The sequence below is a fragment of the Phoxinus phoxinus genome (genome assembly GCF_949152265.1).
Source record: "Phoxinus phoxinus genome assembly, chromosome: 7".
NCBI lineage: Eukaryota > Metazoa > Chordata > Actinopteri > Cypriniformes > Leuciscidae > Phoxinus > Phoxinus phoxinus.
This window is the reverse complement of record NC_136882.1, coordinates 9,924,258-9,932,535: the sequence shown is the minus strand read 5'-3', so window position 1 is coordinate 9,932,535 and position 8,278 is coordinate 9,924,258. Positions and strand designations below refer to the sequence as shown.

General features: G+C 40.7%; 1 long non-coding RNA gene across 1 annotated transcript; it reads left to right on the top strand.

The window, feature by feature from the left end:
• The first annotated feature begins 248 nt into the window (after positions 1–248).
• On the top strand, positions 249–1,685 carry LOC307001752. Its single transcript, XR_013798314.1, has 3 exons — positions 249–412; positions 1,019–1,095; positions 1,292–1,685. It is a non-coding gene; the product is annotated as an uncharacterized lncRNA (long non-coding RNA).
• The last annotated feature ends 6,593 nt before the right edge of the window (positions 1,686–8,278 follow it).

Genomic DNA, 8,278 nt, shown 5'->3' with positions numbered 1-8,278 from the left:
GCACCTCACTTCCGGTTCTGGCGCTGGTGTTAGAACGTAAGCTCCGCCCCTTGCTTCCGGTTCTGGCGCTGGGGTTCTGAAACTGGTGGTGCTGCTGCGGGTCTGCAGCTGGATACTATAGCCACGCCCCCCGGCGCTATTCACATGCTAATAGTTGAGGTGATCTATACGCATCGCACACGCCCTCCGATCAATGCCATGATGAAAACAGAAAACACGCAGTTTCTCGTCAGATTCACGGATAGTTCATCGCGTTTTGAGGATGGCACGCTTCTCCGGTAAAGATCGTCCTCCAGATGATTATGGACAGCGAGGAAGAATTCACCTTTTCCTCAGAGAAACGGTTGCATCTCAGACGGAGAACGGCTGCATTTTCAAGAGCGAATTGATCCCACAGAGGATACAAGTTCGAGTAAGTTGTTTAGTGTTTATATGATTCTTTTCTGATTATATAGAACTCATGTGAATTTTTAGACTATATTTTGCTTAGTTTTGGTTAGCTTTTGACATATTACAGGAAAGATTGCCTTACAATATCCCTAACATTCGTATATGGTCGTGTTTCAATGTGATATTACTCTCTAAACATATTTGTATTATATTTCAATCCATTTTGATTAGCTTATGACACTGATTATCATGCTAAAAATACTGACTTTTGCGAATATCTGCTTAGGTGTAAATATGATTTCGTGCAAATATATTTCAGCCCCCGGTAAAATGTGATAGGCTACTGTCTAAATACTAGACATTATATTTTTATATATAAATGTTCGGTTTTGGTTAGCCTATGACACACGCTAAAATATTGCCACAGATGATTGTGAATGCAGGTGTAAATGTTTGAAATGCGTGCGCAGATAATGGCCATCAACAGCGCGATCTATGGCCCATAAATAGATATTTCTCCGTCCTATGGCCCATCAACAGATATATAGACTACATGCATTGTGCGTCCATACCCATTAATCGCCCATCTTTGGATAATGTATGCTAACAGTTGTTTTTATTTTTTTAGGAATGTGTTTGCATCACACTCTCCTTCTCCAGCAGAGGGACACGCAGGTGTCGTTCAGTTCTCAATCGAGAATGATGGTAAGTGCACAGACGTAATATTTTACTGATGAAATGTAATTGTGTTTACAATATACATAATATACTCGTCATAATATACAAGTAGGGCCTACCTATTCTTGTGTGAAATTACAAAATCGTTTGTCTTTTTCTTAATCCATGGCCATAGTGATTGATAGCGATAATAATACAGTTTCTTTGATTGTGTTATCAACAGATGTGACAATGAACATGTCCAAGCACCGGTCCCGAAGAGAGCCGAGGCAAACAAGCAACAGGTCCAAGTCCACCCTGTCATGGAAAACCGAGACTGATGTTGACATGGTTGCACAGACTGCGTGATTCCTGCCCGGGAAACTGGACCGCAAGTGACCTCTGTTTACTCACATTCGCCCATGAGTCTGTTTGTAACAGTATACACTACCTTTCTTTCTTTTTTTTAAAGGATGTGTTAAGTTATATTGTTAGGAAAGATTTCTATTTTGAATAAATGCTTTTCTTTTTAATAATAATAATAATAATAATAATAACTGTTTTTCCAACATTGATAATACCTGATTATCAAATCATGATATTAGAATGATTTCTGAAGGATCATGTGACACTGAAGACTGGAGTAAGGATGCTGAAAATTCAGCTTTGATCAAAGAAATAAATTATGTTTTAAAGTATATTAAAATAGAAAATCATTATTTTAAATTGTAATAATATTTCACAATATTACTGTTGTTTCTGTATTTTTGATCAAATAAATGCAGCCATCTTCCAAAAATATTAAAAATATTAAAAATGGTAATGTGTCCAAACGTTTGACTGGTACTATATGTTTATATATGTACGGTAGCACTGTGGTCTTGTGAGGCACAACATTTAGTTCCTCCACATAGAGTAATTACAATAAAAACAGATTTAAAAACAAAACCTTTGAATCTCCTCTCATTCTCAGATGCTCCTCTCTGCCTCACAGCACCGTGACGGGGCATTAGCCATTGGGGGAGTGTCTATTGTCTCCCCTCATTCATATTCATGGCCATCAACACCCCTACGCATATAGCAGTGCTGGCACAAAAACTGACTTGCAAAGTTTAAATCATTATATTGTTGTTTTGTGAAAGAGTGATCAGAATGATTTTCACATCATTTTGTAGTAAACATTCTAGCCTACAAGAATGGTAACTCAAAAGACTTGTGCCAAACTATTCAGTATGAGTTATATGAGCTCATTGCAGTGACAAATTTTTTCCCAAAACGTACTAACCACGCATAATATTTTTTTTCTATAAAATGCAAACATGTAACTTCCATTTTGCTCACATATTATTGTAGCAGAGTTTGTGCTGCAATACAGCATAATTATGAGTTGACCAAAGGTATGTTGTAAGTAGCTGAAATAAGCACAAATGTCAGGGCATGTCAAAACCTCTCAAGGGCCCCAAAAACCCCTCAGACCCCAGGGGGTTAACCCCCTGAGGTCGGCAAACGCGCGGGCGCGTTTTGCTCGTTTTTTTTTACATAGCAGCAAAATAGACCTAAAATACTCCGTCGGTTTTGGTCATACAGACTTAAGAAATATGAAAAAATAAGCTGTTAAATGTCTACTTTTTTATGTGTCCACTTACATTCGAAATAAAACATTGTGCTTTTGTAAAATAAAGAAAGTAAACAGGGAGTGCTTTATGCCTCTCCGTCTCCGTGAACTTTTTTTCTGAAGCACGTCTCTAAATTTATACAAATCTCAGCGAATACTATTCACTCAGACATGAGCTATATATCTCTATAATCATTTAAGTGTGTAGTTTTAAATTATCTAATTCAAAACTAAAACAAATATTCTCTGTTTATGTAATCTATATATAAAGAGCGAGAGATCCGCCGTGCTCATTATCGTTCTGGCAGCTCATTACTCTGTTAATGTGACACGCCCATCGAGAGCGCGCAGCTATTCAAACGCAGATTATCTGAAGCAACACATGCAAACCAGTCAACGCCCACAACAGCTGGACAACACACTCGCTGTGAGGAATAATAATATCGTGATTATCCTGGAAATTTTTACCTCAAACGTGCTGGAGTAGCCTAACAACGGATCCAGCTGCAGATCATCAGTAAGTGCTTTGTTCTAATCGCGATATGAAATGGTGTCTGTAAACCGCAAAAGACTGTTTAAATTTGAATGGCGTTTCTGTGTTTGAATGAATGAACAGCACATGCTGTTTACTCCAGTTCGCGCGTTTCTGTGTTTGAATGAATGAACGGCACATGTGCATGTTGTTGTTTACTAGCCTACAGCTCGCGCGTTTCTGTGTTTGAATGAATGAACGGCACATGCTGTTGTTTACTCCAGTTCGCGCGTTTCTGTGTTTGAATGAATGAACGGCACATGTGCATGTTGTTGTTTACTAGCCTACAGCTCACGCGTTTCTGTGTTTGAATGAATGAACGGCACATGATGTTGTTTACTCCAGTTCGCGCGTTTCTGTGTTTGAATGAATGAACGGCACATGCTGTTGTTTACTCCAGTTTGCGCGTTTCTCTGTTTGAATGAATGAACGGCACATGCTGTTGTTTACTCCAGTTCGCGCGTTTCTGTGTTTGAATGAATGAACGGCACATGCTGTTGTTTACTCCAGTTCGCGCGTTTCTGTGTTTGAATGAATGAACGGCACATGTGCATGTTGTTGTTTACTAGCCTACAGCTCGCGCGTTTCTGTGTTTGAATGAATGAACGGCACATGTGCATGTTGTTGTTTAGCTACTAGCCTACAGCTCGCGCGTCTGTGTGTGTGAATTAAACTATCTATATTGCCTACTGAGATGAGTAAAAATCGACTGAATACGTTGAAATAAAATGTCTTTGTATAAGCAACATTTTAAACTGCAAATTAACATTTATGCCCTAATATAGGCTATATTATAAAAGACGATGTTACAGACGAAATATGAAAGACAACATTTCGTTTTGGATAGATTATAAAGTTTGTACTGCCACATCAAAACCTAATTTCCAAGGTGCAAACAAAATCTTAAAAGGTCAATATAAGCCTTCTCTTTAAATTATTTTTGTGTTTTATTAGTGACAAATTTGGGGAGAGGATAGCCTACATAATCCAAAACTTTCTGAAAATACGAATAAGAATTAACTGCACAATTACTAGAAATGTTTACCTTGGATATTATACAATTTGCAAGCATAGGCCTACACAGTTTGTGGAAAAATACACTTTTTTTTCAAGATGTTTCCAACTCTGAACCAATTCTGTAGTAATATATATATATATATATATATATGTGTGTGTGTATGTATGTATATATATATATATATATATATATATATATATATATATATATATATATATGTGTGTGTGTGTGTGTGTGTGTATGTATGTATGTATATATGTGTGTGTGTTGTCTTTGCATTCTGTGTGGTTCAGTGACACCTAAGGCTCATTAGTATGCAGCATTAGCAGGTCTTCTTTGTCTCCAGATGTGAATAAGGACATTATTCATGACCTTGTTGGATCATTCACGCCCACCTGCATAGTGCCTTTCCAAACAAAAAGTGTCTTACAAAATTTAAATCAATCTATTGTTTAATGTGAACGATTAGCCCGGATGATTTTCAGATCATTTTGAAGTAAATACTCTAGCCGACAAGATCCATTAGTCAAAAGTATTGTGGGAATATGTGAAGTTGGCCGTTTGTGGTCTTATATCAGAACATTTAAGTTTGAGTTTTTTGAATAACCACGCATAAATAATATTCTCTCAAAAATGCAAACATGTACATACATGTTGCTCACATATTATGATAGCCATGTTCGTGCTAAATAGTGTAATTACACTTTTGCCATTAATATGTTTATAAGCAACTGAAAAAAATACAAATATCAGGGCTTGTCAAAACATCTCAAGGACCCCAAAAACACCTTAGACCCCAGAGGGTTAATATGGAGCCAATGCAGTGTTGACAGAACTGGGCTAATTTGGTTACCATATTTTCCGGACTATTAGTCGCTCTGTATATATCTTTAATAGCATAAAGAACATACCTGGGAGACTGAATAGGGTAAATTAACATCAAAATTAACATAAAACATCTCAAGGACCCCAAAAACACCTTAGACTCCAGAGGGTTAAAGACAGTAAAAAGGAATACACTGCCCTCCTCGTTTTAACGGTATGGTTCCCACTACTATGAAATCAGAGTAGGTACATCTGCTGTCACAAGATAACCTTTTCTGGACAAAGGGGCCATAGATCATGTTCCCAGACAGAAGAGTCAGGCTACAACAGCCGATATTTCCTGGTTCACAAAAAAAATAAAAATAAATGGGTGACAGTTTCCGTTTTAGATCTTCGAGGCTTGAACGTTCCGTCAGAACGCTCAAGTTCAAGATGCTAACTATCAAGACGACCGTGTCGCAAATTCAACATCACAATTGGTTTGTCACGATCGATCTTAAAAACTTATATTGCCACAACACAAGTTACTGAGGTCTGCTTTCGGGGGCGAAGCTTACCAGCCTCGGTTCCTTCCATTCGACCTAGCCATGTTATATAGACGATTAGCTGATACTGGCCCTATCTCAAGAGCTAGTGCTTCGACATCAAGATCGATCCCCACTTGGGGTTGAGATACTGCACTCTCTCTCTGGGGTTGAGATACAACGTTAAGAAAAGCGTTCTCTCTCCCGCCCAGAGGGTAACCTGCTTGGGGGTTAAATGAGACTCTGTCACCATCGGGGGCACAACTGTCTTTCGTTTGTGTCGAGACCGTTTCAAAGACCCCAAGCAACATCAGGCTAGGTCAGGACATTACATAGGTCTCATAGCAGCTGCATCCACAGTGATCCCTATGGGCCTTTTGCACACGAGACCACTTCAGTTGTTGCTCAAAGCCGGGGGGATTTCATCCATACAATCCCCCAAGGCAAATAAGGGCAAGGGCACACGCTGAGTCCTTCGCCCCCTTTCAAAAATCCATGTTTATGGTAAGTCATGAGCTGAACGTTTTGTGCACTTTCTAAAATCCATGTTTATGGTAAGGGTTACGTGCTGCGGCTTGGTTCCCTTTCTATGTGGTTCAGACCCTGGTTCCTCACCTTCGATCCCACTCTAGGTGCGGGCTAGGGAGCGGTCTTAAGTGCGTCCAGCCCAAGAGATCTGGGGAGGCATCATCTCGATTGGCATATCAATTGCCTCAAAATGATGGTTGTATTTCTGGCCCTGAAGTACTTCCTCCATCAGTTAAGGGGCTACCATGTCTTACCAAGGTTGTCGCCTACAAAAATTGCCAGACTGACTGTGTTTGTGCCGTCGAATAGGCAAGCGCAGCAGGCTCTGCTTTAGGGTCAAGACAGGTTCCTGTCCCTTAGGGCGATTTACACCATTGGGAGCGGGTTTGGAAAGGTTTTTTATGAAGTTGAGGTGACCTCTTCACCTTTTCAAGGAACAGTGCAATGTCTGCTTCTCTCTAAATCACCATGATACTAGAAGTCCTGGCCAAGGACATCAAGGGTCTTTCCCTCTTACTGATATAGCGCCTTGTTTGCTGAACAGAGTTTGATTCTCGTAAATAATATCTCTCCTTGATGGCTCGCACTGGGCGATAAGAACAGGAGGGACCTTTAGTCTCAAACACAGGGGACTATATCCCCAGCCCGAGTTGTGGGAGTTGTCTTAACGCATTATAGTCCTTCAGGTCTGTTGCTATCTCAAAATTCCAGCCAGTTGGTAATACCTAGAATATCAAAATAGACTGCTGGCAGTAGATCCTTTTCCTATTTAGCTACAAAACTTTGGAACACTCTTCCTAACATTGTCCGGGAAGCAGACACACTCTGTCAGTTCAAATCTAGACTAAAAACACATCTCTTTGGCCTAGCATACTCATAACACATGACTTTTATAATTCAATCTAGGCTGCATAGTTTAGGTCAGCCGGAACCGGAAACACTCCCTGCTGTACTTGTTACATCATAAGAAGAATGGCGTCTACGCTAATATTAGTCTCTCTGTTTATCCGAGGTTTACAGCAGTCTGCCGGATCCAGGCCATATCCATATCTAGATCTGATGAAGGACCTGCGCCTGGACACGATGACAACGCAGTCCTGAAGTGTTACTGAAGTCAACGTGATCCCAGCTGTATCCAGATCAGATGGTGGACCTGGACTCATCCATGACGCATCCCTGAAGTGCCAGCCGGCGTGATGACTCCGACCTCCAACCAGATGGAAATGGATAAATACTCTAAATTTTCTGATCCAATCTAACTTGTAATGCTGCCTGAATCATAATCATACACTGTTCGCTCGTTGGCCAGAAGAGATCTGGCCCCCGACTGAGCCTGGTTTCTCCCAAGGTGGTAATCCATCCGCCGGAAACTGAAGCCTCTCCGGGAGCCGCCATTGTAGCAGAACTTCACCTGCTGTTAGCATTCCATTGACTCCCATTCATCCGTTTTTGTAAAAATAGGCTAACGATTGCGTCATAACCACGTGACTCTCTGTCGCACTGTAGAGAAATTACCATATAGACCGGCGGAGAAGCTCACGAGCAATCGGAGGGACGTGGAGGCATAAAGTCCGATAAAGTGAAGGGAGAAGCCCATAGAGAGTGATAAAGTTGCTCCTGCTGCTAGTTCATGGACAGCTAATACTCACGCTCTCCGTCTCTGCGAGATTTGGAAGGGAATGATTCAGATTTCTCTCAGCACAGCTACTAGAAGACTGACAACTGTCAAGACACGTTGCTCACGTCACCAAGCTCAGTTTGAGCCTGCGCAGTACGTCTGGCGATCAGGAAGTGAGTGCTTCAAAAGTTCTTGTGAGCCCACACTACACAACCGTGAGGGTTCCAGACACCAACAGTGCGGCGGCATGGGTATTCTTGTTCCCAATGCGCTGAATCAAGCACAGCATTGAGTGTAGCTTTTGAAAGGGAACGTCTCGGGTTACTTGTAACTGTAACCCTGTTCCCTGAAAAAACGGCAATGAAATGCTGCACCTTATTGCCACATTGAGTGCCACTATAAACGTTCAAAGTCAATTCTATTGACGTGTTTCACACATATATATTCACAGCCAGTCACACAAAAAGTGTTCACAATGCATTGAATCTAGCGCAGGGGTTTTCAGGGAACCGGGTTATAGTCAAGTAACCCGAGATGATCCTTAGTATCACGGAAAAATTATTCGATTCAA